This window comes from Aegilops tauschii, chromosome 6, assembly GCF_002575655.3.
Source record: "Aegilops tauschii subsp. strangulata cultivar AL8/78 chromosome 6, Aet v6.0, whole genome shotgun sequence".
In the NCBI taxonomy this organism is placed as follows: Eukaryota; Viridiplantae; Streptophyta; class Magnoliopsida; order Poales; family Poaceae; genus Aegilops; species Aegilops tauschii.
The window spans coordinates 330290970-330313352 of NC_053040.3; positions in this window are offsets into that span (position 1 = coordinate 330290970).

Consider the following 22383-nt stretch of genomic DNA (forward strand, 5'->3'; position numbering starts at 1 on the left):
TATGTATTTCGTAAATAGTCATACGTGCTTATGGAAAAGAACTTGCATGACATCTTTTGTCCTACCCTCCCGTGGCAGCGGGGTCCACAAGGAAACTAAGGGATATTAAGGCCTCCTTTTAATAGAGAACCGAAACGAAGCATTAACACATAGTGAATACATGAACTCCTCAAACTATGGTCATCACCGAAAAGTATCCCAATTACTATCACACTGGGGTTTACGGATCATAACACGTAATAGGTGAATATGACTTGCAAGATCAGATCTAGAACATAGATATAATGGTGAAAACATAAACGGTTCAGATATGAAATCATGGCACTCGGGCCCTAGTGACAAGCATTAAGCATGGCAAAGTCATAACAACATCAATCTCAGAACATAGTGGATACTAGGGATCAAGCCCTAACAAAACTAACTCGATTACATGATGAATCTCATCCAACTCCTCACCGGCCAGCGAGCCTACGAAGGAATTACTCACACCCGGTGGGGAGCATCATGGAATTGGTGATGAAGGAGGGTTGGTGATGACGAAGACAAAAGATTCCCGTCTCCGGAGCCCCGAACGGGCTCCAGATCTGGCCTCCCGATGAAGAACAGGAGGCGGCGGCGGCTCCGTATCGTGAAACACGATGAAACTTCCTCTCTTATTTTTTCTCCAAAAATAGGAATGTATAGTGTTGGAATTAGGGTCCGCGGAGCCCCGAGGGCCCCACAACCCACCAGGGCGCGCTTGGAGAGGGTGGCGCGCCCTGGTGTCTTGTGGTCAGCCAGGCCCCCCCTCCAGTGGTTCTTGGTTCCAGTATTTTTTTTCTTATTTTTAAATAATTCTCCAAAAAGTTTCATCCAAATCTGAGAACTTTTATTTCTGCACAAAAACAACACCATGATAGTTCTGCTGAAAACAGCGTCAGTCCGGGTTAGTTTCATGCAAATCATGCAAATTACCAAAAAAGGCTTTCGCCCCGCTTTATAAATAAAGCACCGATCATCAAGCACCCAGTACAAACACACGCCACCGCAACACACGCACACACCCAGGGCAAGATACATAGATGTTGAGCGCAGCAACACCACCCCTAGCACTACCACCACGAAGAGATGAAGCTACATATGACGAACCATGTGCTCCAAGGCGGCGCCTTCAAGAAGGGTACGACACCGGAGCGTCGCCATCGCCCAATCCAAAGATCAGAGTTTCCCCTGGAGCCGCATGACGGGCAATGAGAGCCGCGACGACACCTTCAAGAAGGGAACGATCTTCGCCGCCGCCGGTCCGTCCGAAGATAGAACATGTTTTCACCTCGGCCAACACTCACCGCCACCGAATGCCACACCCCGGCAACCACGCCGCCCGCACGGCCATGGTGACCGGGCAACGCCAAGGCACGGGCTCCGCCCAAGAGCACCGCGCTACCACCACCAGGGCTGCCGCCCCGGCATCCAAGACCTTGACACCACCTCACCCGAGACCCGCCGCAACCCCAATGGAAGAGACGAGCGGAAAGGTCCCACCTTTCGCACCCCTGGGCGACCCCAGCGTCGAGACCCAATAGGCCGGCTAGAACTGGCATCCATCGACCCGTCCAGCTGCCCCGAGCGCGAGACGAGCTCGGTCCTGCAGCACCGAGAGGGGGACGAGGTTAGTCCTGCTGCACCATGCGCGAGACGAGCTCGGTCCTGCCACACCATGCGCGAGACGAGCTCGGTCCTGCAGCACCGGGCGCGAGACGAGCGGTGGACCGCAGCTGGGAGAGGACCAACCCTCTGATGAGAGTAGCGACCAGGCGACGAGGAGATGGAGCGAAGGTCGAGACGGTCTGCACGCAGACGAACCGACGCCGGAGAAGCCGGTCGCTGTCGCGGGCAGAACCGTCGAGCCACTGTGAAGCCGCCACGACACTAGGAGGCCACCCGTTGGACCTCCCCACGCCGCCGCCCACGGCCAGAGCAGAGGCCACGCCCGACCGCTGCCCAACCCGCGTCGCCTGGCGAACTCCAAGCGCCGGAGCCGCCGGGCACGCACCACCGGAACCGCGCGCCATCGGCCGACCCCCAAAGCGTTGCTGAACGCGGCCCGCGCCGCCGCGAGGTCAGCTCTGGCTGGGGCACCGGCAGCCATCCCCGACCCCCGACCCACACCACCACCTCCCCCCGGAGCTGAAGAAGAGGAGGGGAAGGCCGAGGCCGCCACTGCTGCGCCGCCACCTCCGCCAGCCGGCTGCCCGCAGCCGCCTCTACCGGATCTGGATCGAGCCGCCGCCGTCACCACACCAGCCGAGCACCACCGAGGTGCAGCCCATCACGCCACCCGCACACCCGCGCGCCATCACCTGCGCCGATGAGGGGCCGCGCCGCGGCGCCCCGCGAGAACGCCGCGACCAGATCCAGGTCGGCCGGCCCGCGCCAGCCCTCCTGCATGAGGCGATGAAGACGCCTCGCTGCCGCCGGCGCTGGCCGGGCTTCGCCCGGGCGCGCCCTCTGGCAGCGACGGGAGGAGGAGGAGGAGGAGGAGAGAGGTGGTGAGGCGGCCGGCGGCTAGGGTTCCTCCCCTGCCGCCCGCGGGAGCGCCAGAGGAGGAGGAGTCGGGGCTTAATCACATTTAGGGAGTGGAGGGTTGAGAGAGATCGAGGCTCAACATTTCCGTCACACCCGCCGCCCCCGCTCGCAGTCCAATCATGCAAATTAAAGTCCAAAACAAGAGCAAAAGTGTTAGGAAAAGTACATACGACAGAGACGTATCAACTCCTCCAAGCTTAAACCTTTGCTTGTCCTCAAGCAATTTAGTTGACAAACTGAAAGTGATAAAGAAAAACTTTTACGAACACTTTTGTTCTTGTTTACATAAATAAGCTTAAGTAGCACCCAGGTTTTCAGCAAAGATCATGACTAACCATGTCAACAATAACTCTTAGAAATTATATTAACTCATATCAATGGCAAAATCAACTAGAGAGCAATAACATGATATATCAAATGCCAACACTTTGTCAAAACAATCATGATATAATATGACAACAGTGGTATCTCGTATCCCTTTCTGAGATCGCAAAACATAAATGCAGAGCACCTCCAAAGTTCAAGCAGCGACTAAACATTGTAATTCATGGTAGAAAAGATCCAGTCAATGCATTCAACATTAACTATACAGAATGCATGGGGCTGGCAATAGTGCTCTCAGGTCTGGCGCTTGTTTGAGAGGTGATGACTCAACATAAAATTAAATAGATAGTCCCTACGCAGAGGGAAGCAAGGATTTGCAGAGGTGCCAGAGCTTAAAGCTTAAAACAGAGATAAATATAATTTTGGGAGGTACACCCTTCCTGTCAACGTTACGACCAAGAATCATCAATATTTTCCATGCTAAACACATTAGCTGCAGTTCCCAAGCGATAAAAGTAAAGGTTTACTCCCCCTTCACCAACAAACACACTCCACGGCTAGCCGAATCCACATGTACCATCCATACCAATAACAATCCTGGGGGAGTTTTGTTTAATTATTTGCAATTTTTTAACTCGGGACTGGGCATCCCTATTACCGCCCCTTTCGTGCAAGGATGAGTGAATAAACACTCATCATGAGAATAACCCACTTAGCATGGAAGATACTGACCACCCCCTGTCGCTCCATGAGCGGTCCAGGCACACAAAACAGATGTTCATTTGAAATTTTAGAGGTGGCACATGCAAATTTACTTGGAACGACAGGGTAATACCACATATAGGTAGATATGGTGGAATCATCTGGAATAACTTGGGTTTAAGGATTTTGATACACAAGCAGTATTTCCGCTTAGTACAGGCGAAGGTTAGCACGTAAGTTGAGAAGCGGCCAGCTAGAGAGCGAAAATGGTCATGAACATGTGTTATGCATAATCAACATTGAATACTAGCATGAGTAGGATATGAACACCATGAACATAAATATCGTAGAGTCTATGTTGGTTTTGATTCAGCTACATGCGTGAACATGTGCCAAGTCAAGACACTTGAAACATTCAGAGGAGGATACCATATCATCATACTACATCACAACCATTTTAATGCATGTTGACACCCAAGATAAATCATTATCCACTCCTAGCTACTTAAGCATGGTATGAGCAACTATAATCTTTAATTGTCACTACAAACATGTTTGATCATAATATGCTGAATCGTGGATACTAGGTTAAACATATTTACAAAAACAAAACAAGTTGAGTTCATACCCGCTTCTCTCTGCCACAGTCACTTCATCAAATATCGTCATTATTGCCTTTCACTTACACGACCGAATGATATGAAAATAATAATAGTGCAAGAGTGCTGTGGACTAAGCTGGAATCTGCAAACATTTTATTCAAAAGGACAAGACAAGGTAATATGGGCTCTTTATTAAATCAACAGTAATGCATATAAGAGCCACTCAACATTTTCATCATGGTTGTCTCCTTGGTACGACTCAATAAAAGGGAAAGAATTTCAGAGAAACACACTAAAATATTTTTTGAAGTTTTTAGTTTTTCTTGAAGAAAGCAAATTAAAGAAAGAAAATCAAAAAATGAGAAAAACTATTTACAAGGGAGAGCTCCCAACAAGCAAAAGAAGAATCGAGAAATCTTTTTGGGTTTTCTTTTAATACTAAAACTAATCAAACTAAATAGAAAAACCGAAAAGAAGCAGGAAATATTTTTGGATTTTCTCAAAGTCTTTCAAACACACAAGAAGAAAGCGAGAAAATAAATCTTACATGGATAATACAATGAAAAAGTGTGACACCGACAATTGGAATGAAATGTGTGAACATGAATATAATGTCGGTGGAAATACATACTCCCCCAGGCTTAGGCTTTTGTCCTAGCTTGGTAATCACCATCCGCAGCCTAGATAATAATCTAAATGATAGCTTGATGACCCAAAAGTATAGGGAATCAATCGTAGTCTTTTCGATAAGTAAGAGTGTCGAACCCAATGAGGAGCAGAAGGAAATGACAAGTGGTTTTCAGCAAGGTATTTCTGCAAGCACTGAAATAATCGGTAACAAGTAGTTTGATAGCAAGATAATTTGTAACGAGCAAGTAATGATAACAGTAAATAAAGTGCAGCAAGGTAGCCCAATCCTTTGGTGGCAAAGGACAGGCTAAAACGGTCTCTTATGATAAGCAAAGAATTCTTGAGGGTACACGAGAATTTCATCATATCACTTTGATCATGTTGGTTTGATTCGTGTTCGCTACTTTGATAATTTGATATGTGGGTGGACCGGTGCTTAGCTGTTGTTCTTACTTGAACAAACTTCCTACCTATGATTAACTCCCTCGCAAGCATCCGCAACTACGAGAAAAGTATTAAGATAAAATCTAACCATAGCATTAAACTTTTGGATCCAAATCAGTCCCTTATGAAGTAGCGCATAAACTAGGGTTTAAGCTTCTGTCACTCTAGCAACCCATCATCTAATAACTACTCCACAATGCATTCCCTTAGGCCCAAATATGGTGAAGTGCCATGTAGACGACGTTCACATGACACCACTAAGGGAATCACAACATACATATCATCAAAATATCAAACACATATCAAGTTCACATGATTACTTAACAAGATTTCTCCCGTGACCTTAAGAACAAAAGTAAATACTCACAAATGATAATCATGCTCAAGATCAGAGGGGTGTTAAATAGCATAATGGATCTGAACATATAAACTTCCACCAAATAAACCATATAGTAATCAACTACAAGATGTAATCAACACTATTAGTCATCCACAAGTACCAATCTAAGGTTCCGGTACAAAGATTGAACACAAGAAAGGAGCTAGGGTTTGAGAGGATATGGTGCTGTTGAAGATGTTGATGGAGATGGCCCTCCCAAAGATGGGAGAGTTGTTGGTGATGGCGATGGTGATGATTTCCCCCTCTAGGAGGGAAGTTCCCCTGGCGGAATTGCTCCGCCGGAGGGCAGATGTTCTCCTGCCCAAGTTCTGCCTCGAGACGGCGGCGGTTCATCCCGAAAGTCCCCTCCTGATTTTTTCTATGTCAAAATGACCTATATACCACAAGATGGGCACCAGAGGTGGGCCAAGGAGGGCACAACCCACCAGGGCACGCCTGGGGGGCCTGTCGCACCCAGGTGGGTCGTGCCCACCTGGTGGGCCTCCTCCGGTAGTTATTTGCTCCAGTATTTTTTATATATTGCAAAATAATTCTCCGTAAATTTTCATCTCATTTGGAGATGTGCAGAATAGGTAACTTTGACGTAGCTTTTTCAGGTCCAGAATTCCAGGTGCCGGTGTTCTCCCTCTTTGTGTAAACCTTGCATATTATGAGAGAAAAGGCATTAGAATTACTCCATAAAGCATTATTATGCATAAAAACATTATAAATAACAGTAGGAAAACATGATGCAAAATGGACGTATCATAGCTCATGGAGGCTCTTGGTGCAGCCTCTTTAGCCCGCCGAGCAGCCTCGACCTCCGCATTGTATGAGCGGGCCTCGCTCTCAAGAACATAATACCTTCTTTTGTCAAAGTGAGTAGGCGCATGCAAAACAATAGACACAATGGGTTCTTTATTGAACCTCAAGTCATAAGTATAATCAGTGATTGTGCCCTTAAGGAACTTGTGGCGCTTCATGGCCTCAAAGTCTTAGTACTTAGTAGGTAGGTTTAGCAAAGGACAAGCTTGTACGAACTCTTATATAAAGCAAAGCGCTCCCGAGGACACATGGGAATTGTTGTCAAGCTAGTTTTCATCATGCTCATATGGTTTGCGTTCGTTAATTTGATAATTTGATATGTGGGTGGACCGGTGCTTGGGTGTTGTCCTTCCTTGGACAAGCCTCCCACTTATGATTAACCCCTCTCGCAAGCATCCGCAACTATGAAAGAAGAATTAAGATAAATCTAACCATAGCATGAAACATATGGATCCAAATCAGCCCCTTATGAAGCAACGCATAAACTAGGGTTTAAGCTTCTGTCACTCTAGCAACCCATCATCTACTTATTACTTCCCAATGCCTTCCCCTAGGCCCAAATCATGGTGAAGTGTCATGTAGTCGACGTTAACATAACACCACTAGAGGAAAGACAACATACATCTCATCAAAATATCGAACGAATACCAAATTCACATGATTACTTATAACAAGACTTCTCCCATGTCCTCAAGAACAAACGTAACTACTAACAAAGCATATTCATATTCATAATTAGAAGAGTGTTAATTATCATTAAGGATCTGAACATATGATCTTCCACCAAATAAACCAACTAGCATCAACTACAAGGAGTAAGCAACACTACTAGCAACCCACATGTACCGATCTGAGGTTTTGAGACAAAGATTAGATACAAGAGATGAACTAGGGTTTGAGAGGAGATGGTGCTGGTGAAGATGTTGATGGATATTGACCCCCTCCCGATGAGAGGATCATTGGTGATGACGATGGCTTTGATTTCCCCCTCCGGGAGGGAAGTTTCCCCGGCAGAACAGCTCCGCCGGAGCCCTAGACTGGTTCTGCCCAGGTTCCGCCTCGAGACGGCGGCGCTTCGTCCCGAAAGCTTCCTTCTTATTTTTTCCAGGTCAAAACACACCATATAGCAGAAGATGGGTGTCGGGGGCCTGCCAGGTGGCCCACAAGACCGGAGGGCGTGCCCTCCACCCTTGTGGATGGCAGGTGCCCCCCCTCTGGTGCTTTCTTCGCCCAATATTTTTATATATTCCAAAAATATTCTCCGTAAAGTCTCAGGACTTTTGGAGTTGTGCAGAATAGGTCTCTAATATTTGCTCCTTTTCCAGTCCAGAATTCCAGCCGCCAGCATTCTCCCTCTTCATGTAAACCTTATAAAATAAGAGAGAAAAGGCATAAATATTGTGATATAATGTGTAATAACATCCCATAATGCAATAAATATCAATATAAAAGCATGATGCAAAATGGACGTATCAACTCCCCCAAGCTTAGACCTCGCTTGTCCTCAAGCGAAAGCCGAAATCGAAAAATATGTCCACATGTTTAGAGATAGAGGTGTCGATAAAATAAAATACGGACATGAGGGCATGATGATCATCTTTAGGACAACAACATATATTGTCATATAATTTCTTATGCTAAAGTAACAATTCGTTCACAAAGTAAAGTATAAATTGAAAACTTTAATGAAAACTAACAAACTATGATCTCAGTCATTGAAGCAATTGCAATTTATCATAACATCGGAAAGAGTCAATATAAGAGCTTTTTTGCAAGTCCACATACTCAACTATAATTTAGTCTTTCACAATTGCTAACACTCACGCGATACTTATGGGTTCAAAGTTTCAATCGAACACAGAGAAAGATAGGGGCTTATAGTTTCACCTCCCAACCTTTTACCTCAAGGGTAACGTCAACAATAATAATTTATGATAACCTACATCCGAGTGGATATATATATCCGGATCTCTCCAACACAAAGTGCTTGCCAAAGGAAAAAGTGTAAAAAGGAAAGGTGAAGATCACCATGACTCTTTTATAAGGGTAGAAGATAAAAGTAAAAGATAGGCCCTTCACAGAGGGAAGCAGAGGTTGTCATGCGCTTTTATGGTTGGATGCACAAAATCATAATGCAAAAGAACGTCACTTTATATTGCCGCTTGTGATAAAGAACTTTATTATGCAGTCCGTCGCTTTTATTTCTTCCATATCACAAGTTCGTATAAAGCTTATTTTCTTCACACTAATAGACCATACATATTTAGAGAGCAATTTTTATTGCTTGCACCGATGACAACTTACTTGAAGGATCTTACTCAATCCATGGGTAGGTATGGTGGATCTCATGGCAAAACTGGTTTAAGAGATGTTTGGAAGCACAAGTAGTATCTCTACTTGGTGCAAAGAGTTTGGCTAGCATGAGGGGGAAAGGCAAGCTCAACATGTTGGATGATCCATGACAATATACCTTCTATTCAGATATAAGAAAACATAACCCATTATGTTGTCTTCCTTGTCCAACATCAACTTTTTAGCATGTCATATTTTAATGAGTGCTCACAACTACAAAAGATGTCCAAGATAGTATATCTATATGTGAAACCTCTCTTTCTTTATTACTTCCTATTAATTGCAGCAATGACCAAAACTATGTTTGGCAACTCTCAACAACTTTTATTCATCATACTCTTTATATGTGAAGTCATCACTCTCCATAAGATTAATATATGATCTTTTTATTCCTTTCTTTTATTTAATTCCCTCAAGATCATAGCAACATAGCAAAGCCCTCAACTCAAAACTACTCTTCATTATATATAACTCACGGACTCGATTACATAGATAGAGATCAAAACAAAACTCAAAGCTAGATCATACTAAAACTTTATTCTACTAGATCAAGATATAACCAAAAGGATCGAACTAAGAAAAATGATAAAGGTAAAAGGTGTGATGGTGATATGATACCGGGGCACCTCCCCCAAGCTTGGCGGTAGCCAAGGGGAGTGCCCATACCCATGTATTTATGTCTCTTTCTTCGGAGGTGATGATGTGATATTCTTGGTGATGATGCCCCTTAGGATGCGATTCTCTTCCTCGAGCTTATTAATTTGCTGCTTAAGATCCATTACTTCCTTGTGAAGCTTACCCGTGACGGCTAGAGATCCATTCACCCATGGATGTTTCATAGCTGCGGGAGAAAAAGCAACAGTCTTTTTCATATTTTCATAAGAGAGAAATCTAGCATTGGGAGGAATGACCGAATTTGGTATTGTTGAGCTCTGAAGTTCCTCCATCATGAATCTAGTTTGAAGACGAGATGTAGCTTCTTGATCCTCCTCCATGGCATCCACCCTTTTTAAGTCAGCCTCCATCTCTTCCTCTGTTGATTTACGTAAGTGGTCAGCTTCGATGTATGCTCTTGGGCCCGATGTTGGGTGAGATGCACGGATCTCCCCGACCGACTCTTGCGAAGACATCTTGCCCTAAATCTGCTGCAGAAATAGCTCAAAACAAAAACATGAGATATTGTCGTGGTACGATGGTCAAAACCTTCGGGAGATTATATAATGAATTTTTATCGACTAGAAGAAGTATTGTGCAGGAAAACGGAGTCCGGAGGGCACACGAGGTGGCCACAAGGCAGGGGGTGCGCCCCCACCCTTGTGGTCGCCTCGTGTCTCTTTCGGACTACTTTTAATTTTCCTATTTTTTTAAATATTCCAAAACAGAGAAAAGTTATCATTGGAAATGTTTTGGAGTCGGTTTACTTACCGTACCACATACCTGTTCCTTTTCGTAGTCTGAAACGTTCTGGAAAGTGTCCCTTATGTACTCCTCCGGTGTTACGGTGTTAATTATATTGGTCTCAACATTTATGGGATTACCTGAGATATAATGTTTGATTCTTTGACCGTTACCACCTTCGGATTTGTACCTTCGGCGTTGTTGATTTTGATGGCACCATAACGATAGACCTCCTTGATAATGTAAGGACCATCCCATTTAGAGAGAAGCTTTCCTGCAAAAAATCTTAAACAAGAGTTGTATAGCAAAACATGATCACCTACATTAAACTCACGCTTTTGTATCCTCTTATCATGCCATCTTTTAACCTTTTCTTTAAACAACTTGGCATTTTCATAGGCTTGAGTTCTCCATTCATCAAGTGAGCTAATGTCAAATAACCTCTTCTCACCAGCAAGTTTGAAATCATAACTGAGCTCTTTAATAGGCCAATATGCCTTATGTTCTAATTCAAGAGGTAAGTGACATGCTTTTCCATAAACCATTTTTATACAGAGACATACCCATAGGGTTTTTATAAGCAGTTCTATAAGCCCATAATGCATCATCAAGTTTCTTAGGCCAATTCTTTCGATATCTATTAACAGTCTTTTGCAAAATCAATTTAATCTCTCTATTGCTCAATTCTACTTGAACACTAGACTGAGGATGATAAGGAGATGCAATTCTATGGTTAACATCATACTTAGCAAGCATTTTACGGAAAGCACCATGAATAAAATGTGAACCACCATTAGTCATTAAATATCTAGGGACTCCAAACCTTGGAAAAATAACTTCTTTAAGCATCTTAATAGAAGTGTTATGGTCAACACTACTAGTTGGAATAGCTTCTACCCACTTAGTAACGTAATCAACAACCACTAAAATATGTGTATACCCATCAGAGGAAGGAAAATGTCCCATATAATCAAAGCCCCATGTTGGGGAACGTAGTAATTTCAAAAAATTTCCTACACACACGCAAGATCATGGTGATGCATAGCAACGAGAGGGGAGAGTGTTGTCCACGTACCCTCGTAGACCGACAGCGGAAGCGTTATCACAACGCGGTTGATGTAGTCGTACGTCTTCACGATCCGACCGATCAAGTACCGAACGTACGGCACCTCCGAGTTCTACACACGTTCAGCTCGATGACGTCCCTCGAACTCCGATCCAGCCGAGTGTTGAGGGAGAGTTTCGTCAGCACGACGGCGTGGTGACGATGATGATGTTCCACCGACGCAGGGCTTCGCCTAAGCTCCGCAACGGTATTATCGAGGTGTAATATGGTGGAGGGGGGCACCGCACACGGCTAAGAGATCTCAAGGATCAATTGTTGTGTCTCTGGGGTGCCCCCTTGCCCCCGTATATAAAGGAGCAAGGGAGGAGGAGGCCGGCCCTAGGAGGGGGCGCACCAAGTGTGGAGTCCTACTAGGACTCCCTAGTCCTAGTAGGATTCCACCTCCCATATGGAATAGGAAAAGAGGAAGGGAAAAAGAGAAGGAAGGAAGGGGGCGCCCCCCTTCCCTAGTCCAATTCGGACCAGACCAAGGGGAGGGGTGCGGCCACCCTTGAGGCCCTTTTCCTTCTTCCCCGTATGGCCCAATAAGGCCCAATACGTATTCCCGTAACTCTCCGGTACTCTGAAAAATACCCGAATCACTCGGAACCTTTCCGAAGTCCGAATATAGTCGTCCAATATATCGATCTTTACGTCTCGGCCATTTCGAGACTCCTCGTCATGTCCCCGATCTCATCCGGGACTCCGAACTCCTTCGGTACATCAAAACTTAATAAAACTGTCATCGTAACGTTAAGCGTGCGGACCCTACGGGTTCGAGAACTATGTAGACATGACCGAGACACGTCTCCGGTCAATAACCAATAGCGGGACCTGGATGCCCATATTGGCTCCCACATATTCTACGAAGATCTTTATCGGTCAGACCGCATAACAACATACGTTGTTCCCTTTGTCACTGGTATGTTACTTGCCCGAGATTTGATCGTCGGTATCTCGATACCTAGTTCAATCTCGTTATCGGCAAGTCTCTTTACTCGTTCCGTAACACATCATCCCGTAACTAACTCATTAGTCACAATGCTTGCAAGGCTTATAGTGATGTGTATTACCGAGTGGGCCCAGAGATACCTCTCCGACAATCGAAGTGACAAATCCTAATCTCGAAATACGCCAACCCAACAAGTACCTTTGGAGACACCTGTAGAGTACCTTTATAATCACCCATTTACCTTGTGACGTTTGGTAGCACACAAAGTGTTCCTCCGGTAAACGGGAGTTGCATAATCTCATAGTCATAGGAACATGTATAAGTAATGAAGAAAGCAATAGCAACATACTAAACGATCGAGTGCTAAGCTAACGGAATGGGTCAAGTCAATCAAGTCATTCTCCTAATGAAGTGATCTCGTTAATCAAATGACAACTTATGTCTATGGCTAGGAAACATAACCATCTTTGATTAACGAGCTAGTCAAGTAGAGACATACTAGTGACACTCTGTTTGTCTATGTATTCACACATGTATTATGTTTCCGGTTAATACAATTCTAGCATGAATAATAAACATTTATCATGATATAAGGAAATAAATAATAACTTTATTATTGCCTCTAGGGCATATTTCCTTCAGTCTCCCACTTGCACTAGAGTCAATAATCTAGTTCACATCGCCATGTGATTTAACATGAATAGTTCACATCACCATGTGATTAACACCCATAGTTCACATCGTCATGTGACCATCACCCAAAGGGTTTACTAGAGTCAGTAATCTAGTTCACATCGCTATGTGCTTAACACCCAAAGAGTACTAAGGTGTGATCATGTTTTGCTTGTGAGATAATTTTAGTCAACGGGTCTGTCACATTCAGATCCGTAAGTATTTTGCAAATTTCTATGTCTACAATGCTCTGCATGGAGCTACTCTAGCTAATTGCTCCCACTTTCAATATGTATCTAGACCGAGACTTAGAGTCATCTAGATTAGTGTCAAAACTTGCATCGACGTAACCTTTTACGACGAGCCTTTTGTCACTTCCATAATCGAGAAACATATCCTTATTCCAGTAAGGATAATTTTGACCGCTGTCCAGTGATCTACTCCTAGATCACTATTGTACTCCCTTGCCAAAATCAGTGTAGGGTATACAATAGATCTGGTACACAGCATGGCATACTTTATAGAACCTATGGCCGAGGCATAGGGAATGACTTTCATTCTTTTTCTATCTTCTGCCGTGGTCGGGTTTTGAGTCTTACTCAATTTCACACCTTGTAACACAGGAAAGAAACTCTTTCTTTGACTGTTCCATTTTGAACCACTTCAAAATCTTGTTAAGGTATGTACTCATTGAAAAAAACTTATCAAGCGTCTTGATCTATCTCTATAGATCTTGATGCTCAATATGTAAGCAGCTTCACCGAGGTCTTTATTTGAAAAACTCCTTTATGCTTTGCAGAATAATTCTACATTATTTCCGATCAACAATATGTCACTTACATATACTTATCAGAATGTTGTAGTGCTCCCACTCACTTTCTTGTAAATACAGGCTTCACCGCAAGTCTGTATAAAACTATATCCTTTGATCAACTTATCAAAGCGTATATTCCTACTCCGAGATGCTTGCACCAGTCCATAGATGGATCGCTGGAGCTTGCATATTTTGTTAGCACCTTTAGGATTGACAAAACCTTCTGGTTGCATCATATACAACTCTTCTTTAATAAATCCATTAAGGAATGCAGTTTTGTTTATCCATTTGCCAGATTTCATAAAATGCGACAATTGCTAACATGGTTCGGACAGACTTAAGCATCGTTGCGAGTGAGAAAATCTCATCGTAGTCAACACCTTGAACTTTGTCAAAAACCTTTTTCCGACAAGTGTAGCTTTGTAGATAGTAACACTACTATCAGCGTCCGTCTTCCTCTTGAAGATCCATTTTTTTTCTATGGCTTGCCGATCATCGGGCAAGTCAACCAAAGTCCACACTTTGTTCTCATACATGGATCCCATCTCAGATTTCATGGCCTCAAGCCATTTTGCGGAATCTGGGCTCACCATCGCTTCTTCATAGTTCGTAGGTTCGTCATGTTCTAGTAACATAACCTCCAGAACAGGATTACCGTACCACTCTGGTGCGGATCTTACTCTGGTTTACCTACGAGGTTTGGTAGTAACTTGATCTGAAGTTACATGATCATCATCATTAACTTCCTCACTAATTGGTGCAGGAGTCACAGGAACAGATTTCTGTGATGAACTACTTTCCAATAAGGGAGCAGGTACAGTTACCTCATCAAGTTCTACTTTCCTCCCACTCACTTCTTTTGAGAGAAACTCCTTCTCTAGAAAGGATCCATACTAAGCAACGAATGTCTTGCCTTCGGATCTGTGATAGAAGGTGTACCCAACTGTCTCCTTTGGGTATCCTATGAAGACACATTTCTCCGATTTGGGTTTGAGCTTATCAGGATGAAACTTTTTCACATAAGCATCGCAACCCCAAACTTTAAGAAACGACAACTTTGGTTTCTTGCCAAACCACAGTTCATAAGGCGTCGTTTCAACGGATTTAGATGGTAGCCTATTTAACGTGAATGCAGCTGTCTCTAATGCATAACCCCAAAAACGATAGTAGTAGATCGGTAAGAGACATCATATATCGCACCATATCTAATAAAGTACGGTTACGATGTTCGGACACACCATTACACTGTGGTGTTCCAGGTGGCGTGAGTAGTGAAACTATTTCACATTGTTTTAACTGAAGGCCAAATTCGTAACTCGAATATTTTACCTCTGCGATCATATCGTAGAAACTTTTATTTTCTTGTTACGATGATTCTCCACTTCACTCTGAAATTCTTTGAACTTTTCAAATGTTTCAGACTTTGTGTTTCATCAAGTAGATATACCCATATCTGCTCAAATCATCTGTGAAGGTCAGAAAATAATGATACCTGCTACGAGCCTCAATATTCATCGGACCACATACATCTGTATGTATGATTTCCAACAAATCTGTTTCTCTCCATAGTTCCGGAGAACGGCGTTTCAGTCATCTTGCCCATGAGGCACGGTTCGCAAGCATCAAGTGATTCATAATCAAGTGATTCCAAAATCCCATCAGTATGGAGTTTCTTCATGCGCTTTACACCAATATGACCTAAACGGCAGTGCCACAAATAAGTTGCACTATCATTATTAACTTTGCATCTTTTGGCTTCAATATTATGATTATGTGTATCACTACGATCGAGATCCAACAAACCATTTTCGTTGGTGTGTATGACCATAGAAGGTTTTTATTCATGTAAACAGAACAACAATTGTTCTCTAACTTAAATGAATAACCGTATTGCAATAAACATGATCAAATCATATTCATGCTTAACGCAAACACCAAATAACACTTATTTAGTTTCAACACTAATCCCGAAAGTATAGGGAGTGTGCGATGATGATCATATCAATCTTGGAACTACTTCCAACACACATCGTCACCTCGCCTTTTACTAGTCTCTGTTTATTCTGCAACTCCCGTTTTCGAGTTACTACTCTTTAGCAACTGAACCAGTATCAAATACTGAGGGGTTGCTATAAACACTAGTAAGTACACATCAATAACATGTATATCCAATATACCTTTGTTCACTTTGCCATCCTTCTTATCCACCAAATACTTGGGGCAGTTTCGCCTCCAGTGACCAGTCCCTTTGCAGTAGAAGCACTTAGTCTCAGGCTTAGGTACAGACTTGGGCTTCTTCACTTGAGTAGCAACTTGCTTGCCGTTCCTTTTGAAGTTCCCCTTCTTCCCTTTGCCCTTTTCTTGAAACTAGTGGTCTCGTCAACCATCAACACTTGATGTTTTTCTTGATTTCTACCTTCGTCGATTTCAGCATCACGAAGAGCTCGGGAATTACGTTCGTCATCCCTTGCATACTATAGTTCATCACGAAGTTCTACTAACTTGGTGATGGTGACTAGAGAATTCTGTCAATCACTTATTTTATCTGGAAGATTAACTCCCACTTGATTCAAGCGATTGTAGTACCCAGACAATCTGAGCACATGCTCACTAGTTGAGCGATTCTCCTCCATCTTTTAGCTATAGAACTTGTTGGAGACTTCATATCTCTCAACTCGGGTATTTGCTTGAAATATTAACTTCAACTCCTGGAACATCTTATATGGTCCATGACGTTCAAAACGTCTTTGAAGTCCCGATTCTAAGCCGTTAAGCATGGTGCACTAAACTATCAAGTAGTCATCATATTGAGCTAGCCAAACGTTCATAACGTCTGCATCTGCTCCTGCAATTGGTCTGTCACCTAGCGGTGCATCAAGGACATAATTTTTTCTGTGCAGCAATGAATATAATCCTCAGATCACGGATTCAATCCGCATCTTTGCTACTAAAATCTTTCAACATAATTTCTCTAGGAACATATCAAAAATAAACACAGGGAAGCAACAACGCGAGCTATTGATCTACAACATAATTTGCAAAATACTATCAGGACTAAGTTCATGATAAATTTAAGTTCAATTAATCATATTACTTAAGAACTCCCACTTAGATAGACATCTCTCTAATCATCTAAGTGATTACGTGATCCAAAGCAACTAAACCATGTCCGATTAACACGTGAGATGGAGTAGTTTCAATGGTGAACATCACTATGCTGATCATATCTACTATATGATTCACGCTCGACCTTTCGGTCTCTGTGTTCCGAGGCCATATCTGTATATGCTAGGCTCGTCAAGTTTAACCTGAGTATTCCGCGTGTGCAACTGTTTTGCACCCGTTGTATTTGAACGTAGAGCCTATCACACCCGATTAACACGTGGTGTCTCAGCACGAAGAACTTTTGCAACGGTGCATACTCAGGGAGAACACTTTTATCTTGAAATTTTAGTGAGAGATCATCTTATAATGCTACCGTCAATCAAAGCAAGATAAGATGCATAAAGGATTAACATCACATGCAATCAATATAAGTGATATGATATGGCCATCATCATCTTGTGCTTGTGATCTCCATCCCCGAAGCACCGTGCTCGTGATCTCCATCTCCGAAGCACCGTCATGATCACCATCGTCACCGGCGCGACACCTTGATCTCCATCGTAGTATCGTTGTCGTCTCGCCAAATAATTGCTTTTACGACTATCGCTACCGCTTAGTGATAAAGTAAAACTATTACATGGTGATAGCATCTCATACAATAAAGCGACAACCATATGGCTCCTGCCAGTTGCCGATAACTCGGTTACAAAACATGATCATCTCATACAACAAATTATATCACATCATGTCTTGACCATATCACATCACAACACGCCCTGCAAAAACAAGTTAGACGTCCTCTACTTTGTTGTTGCAAGTTTTACGTGGCTGCTACGGGCTTAGCAAGAACCGTTCTTACCTACGCATCAAAACCACAACGATAGTTTGTCAAGTTGGTGCTGTTTTAACCTTCGCAAGGACCGGGCGTAGCCACACTCGGTTCAACTAAAGTGAGAGAGACAGACACCCGTCGGTCACCTTTAAGCAACGAGTGCTCGCAACGGTGAAACCAGTCTCGCGTAAGCATACGCGTAATGTCGGTCCGGGCCGCTTCATCTTACAATACCGTTGAACTAAAGTATGACATGCTGGTAAGCAGTATGACTTATATCGCCCACAACTCACTTGTGTTCTACTCGTGCATAGCATCAACGCATAAAACCAGGCTCGGATGCCACTGTTGGGGAACGTAGTAATTTCAAAAAATTTCCTACGCACACGCAAGATCAGGGTGATGCATAGCAACGAGAGGGGAGAGTGTTGTCCACGTACCCTCGTATACCGACAGCGGAAGCGTTATCACAACGCGGTTGATGTAGTCGTACGTCTTCACGATCCGACCGATCAAGTACCGAACGTACGGCACCTCCGAGTTCTACACACGTTCAGCTCGATGACGTCCCTCGAACTCCGATCCAGCCGAGTATTGAGGGAGAGTTTCGTCAGCACGACGGCGTGGTGACGATAATGATGTTCCACCGACGCAGGGCTTCGCCTAAGCTCCGCAACGGTATTATCGAGGTGTAATATGGTGGAGGGGGGCACCGCACACGGCTAAGAGATCTCAAGGATCAATTGTTGTGTCTCTGGGGTGCCCCCTTGCCCCCGTATATAAAGGAGCAAGGGAGGAGGAGGCCGGCCCTAGGAGGGGGCGCACCAAGTGTGGAGTCCTACTAGGACTCCCTAGTCCTAGTAGGATTCCACCTCCCATATGGAATAGGAAAAGAGGAAGGGAAAAAGAGAAGGAAGGAAGGGGGCGCCCCCCTTCCCTAGTCCAATTCGGACCAGACCAAGGGGAGGGGTGCGGCCACCCTTTAGGCCCTTTTCCTTCTTTCCCGTATGGCCCAATAAGGCCCAATACGTATTCTCGTAACTCTCAGGTACTCCAAAAAATACCCGAATCACTCGGAACCTTTCCGAAGTCCGAATATAGTCGTCCAATATATCGATCTTTACGTCTCGGCCATTTCGAGACTCCTCGTCATGTCCCCGATCTCATCCGGGACTCCGAACTCCTTCGGTACATCAAAACTCAATAAAACTGTCATCGTAACGTTAAGCGTGCGGACCCTACGGGTTCGAGAACTATGTAGACATGACCGAGACACGTCTCCGGTCAATAACCAATAGCGGGACCTGGATGCCCATATTGGCTCCCACATATTCTACGAAGATCTTTATCGGTCAGACCGCATAACAACATACGTTGTTTCCTTTGTCACCGGTATGTTACTTGCCCGAGATTTGATCGTCGGTATCTCGATACCTAGTTCAATCTCGTTATCGGCAAGTCTCTTTACTCGTTCCGTAACACATCATCCCGTGACTAACTCATTAGTCACAATGCTTGCAAGGCTTATAGTGATGTGTATTACCGAGTGGGCCCAGAGATACCTCTCCGACAATCGAAGTGACAAATCCTAATCTCGAAATACGCCAACCCAACAAGTACCTTTGGAGACACCTGTAGAGTACCTTTATAATCACCCATTTACGTTGTGACGTTTGGTAGCACACAAAGTGTTCCTCCGGTAAACGGGAGTTGCATAATCTCATAGTCATAGGAACATGTATAAGTCATGAAGAAAGCAATAGCAACATACTAAACGATCGAGTGCTAAGCTAACGGAATGGGTCAAGTCAATCACGTCATTCTCCTAATGAAGTGATCTCGTTAATCAAATGACATCTTATGTCTATGGCTAGGAAACATAACCATCTTTGATTAACGAGCTAGTCAAGTAGAGGCATACTAGTGACACTCTGTTTGTCTATGTATTCACACATGTATTATGTTTCCGGTTAATACAATTCTAGCATGAATAATAAACATTTATCATGATATAAGGAAATAAATAATAACTTTATTATTGCCTCTAGGGCATATTTCCTTCACCCCAAACATCAAATGGTTCAATAACAAGTGAATAATTCATAGGCATTTCCTGACGTCTACTAATATTTCCAATTCTCTGGCATTCATCACAAGACAAGACAAACTTACGAGCATCCTTGAAGAGAGTAGGCCAATAAAAACCGAATTGCAATACCTTGTGTGCAGTTCTATCTCCAGCGTGGTGTCCTCCGTAAGACTCGGAGTGGCACTTGCGTAGGATCTGTTCCTGTTCATGCTCAGGTACACAACGTCTAATAACACCATCTACTCCTTCTTTATAAAGGTGTGGGCCATCCCAAAACTAATGTCTTAAATCATAGAAAAACTTTTTCTTTTGCTGGTATGTGAAACTAGGTGGTATAAATTTAGCAACAATATAATTAGCATAATCAGCATACCATGAAGTATTACGAGAAACATTTATGGCAGCTAATTGTTCATCAGGAAAGCTATCATCAATAGACAGTGGGTCATCAAGAACATTCTCTAACCTAGACAAGTTGTCTGCAACGGGGTTCTCAGCTCCCTTTCTATCAATAATATGCAAATCAAATTCTTGTAACAAGAGAACCCATCTAATAAGTCTAGGTTTAGCATCTTTCTTTTCCATAAGATACTTAATAGCAGCATGATCAGTGTGAACAGTTACTTGGAATCAACAATATAAGATCCGAACTTATCACAAGCAAATAAAACTACTAAAAATTCTTTTTCAGTAGTAGCATAATTTCTCTGGGCACTGCCTAGAGTTTTACTAGCATAATGAATAACATTCAATTTCTTACCAACTCTTTTTCCTAGAACAACACCAACAACATAATCACTAGCATCACACATAATTTCAAAGGGTAAATTCCAGTCAGGCGGCTGAACAATAGGTGCAGAAATCAAGGCTTTCTTACGTATTTCAAATTCTTCTACACAATCATCATTAAAAACAAAAGGGACATCTTTTTGCAAGAGATTAGTGAGAGGCCTAGAAATTTTAGAGAAGTCTTTAATAAACCTCCTATAGAAACCAGCATGACCATGGAAACTTCTTATACCTTTGATATCTTTAGGACACGACATCTTTTCAATAGCATCTACTTTAGCTTTATCAACTTCAATACCTCTTTCAGAAATTTTATGCCCCAAGATAATACCTTCGTTAACCATAAAGTGTCACTTCTCCCAATTCAAGACAAGATTATTTTCTTCACATCTCTGCAAAACTCGATCAAGGTTGCTTAAGCAATCATCAAAGAAGTTTCGTAAACGGAGAAATCATCCATGAAAACCTCAACAATCTTTTCAAAAAAAATCAGAGAATATAGCAGTCATACATCTTTGAAAGGTAGAAGGTGCATTGCATAAACCAAAAGGCATACATCTATAAGCAAAGGTACCGAAAGGGCAAGTAAAAATGGTCTTTTCCTGATCATCTTTTGACACAGGTATTTGAGAGAAACCAGAATAACCATCTAGAAAGCAAAAATGTGTATGTTTGGATAATATTTCTAGCATTTGATCAATAAAAGGTAGAGGATAATGGTCTTTTCTAGTAGCTTTGTTTAATTTGCGAAAATCAATTACCTTTCTATAACCTGTAACAATTCTTTGTGGAATCAATTTCTTATCATTAGGAACAACAGTAATACCTCCCTTCTTAGGGACACAGTGAACGGGACTTACCCATCTACTATCAACAATAGGATAAATTATACCTGCCTCCAGAAGCTTTAGTATTTCATTTCTTACCACTTCTTTCATCTTAGGATTTAACCGTCGTTGGTGATCAATGACTGGTTTAGCATCATGCTCCAAATTAATTTTGTGCTGACATAGAGTGTGACTAATTCCCTTAAGATCATCAAGAGTATATCCAATAGCAGCACGATGCTTCTTCAGAGTTTTCAATAATTTATTTTCTTCGTGTTCTGAAAGGTTGGCACTAATAATAACATGATATATCTTCTTTTCATCAAGATAAGCATATTTCAGAGTATCAGGTAATTGTTTAAGCTCAAACACAGGATCACCCTTGGGTGGAGGAGGATCCCCAAGGATTTCAACAAGCAAATTGTGTTTCAAAACAAGCCCTTGATTAAAGAATATTTCATCTATTTCCCTTCTTTCATTCATAAACATATCATTTTCATGATCTAGCAAATATTATTCTAAAGGATGAGTAGGAGGCACGACAATAAAAGCAAGACCAATAATTTCATCCTTACTAGGCAATTCTTTATGATGGGGTTGTCTACGAAATTTAGAGAAATTAAAATCATGAGACATATCCCCTAAACCAATAGTAACAATATCCTTCTCGCAATTTATCTTAGCATTAACAGTATTCAAGAAAGGTCTACCAAATATAATGGGACAAAAATCATCTTGCGGTGAAGCAAGAACAAGAAAATCAGCAGGGTATTTTACACAAGACTTCAACATCTTTAACAATCCCAATTGGTGATATAGTATCTCTATTGGCAAGCTTAATAGTAACATCAATATCTTCTATCTCTGTAGGTGCAATATCATTCATAATTTCTTTATATAAAGTAAAAAGGAATTGCACTCACACTAGCACCCACATCACATAAGCCATCATAACAATGATCTCCAATTTTAACAGA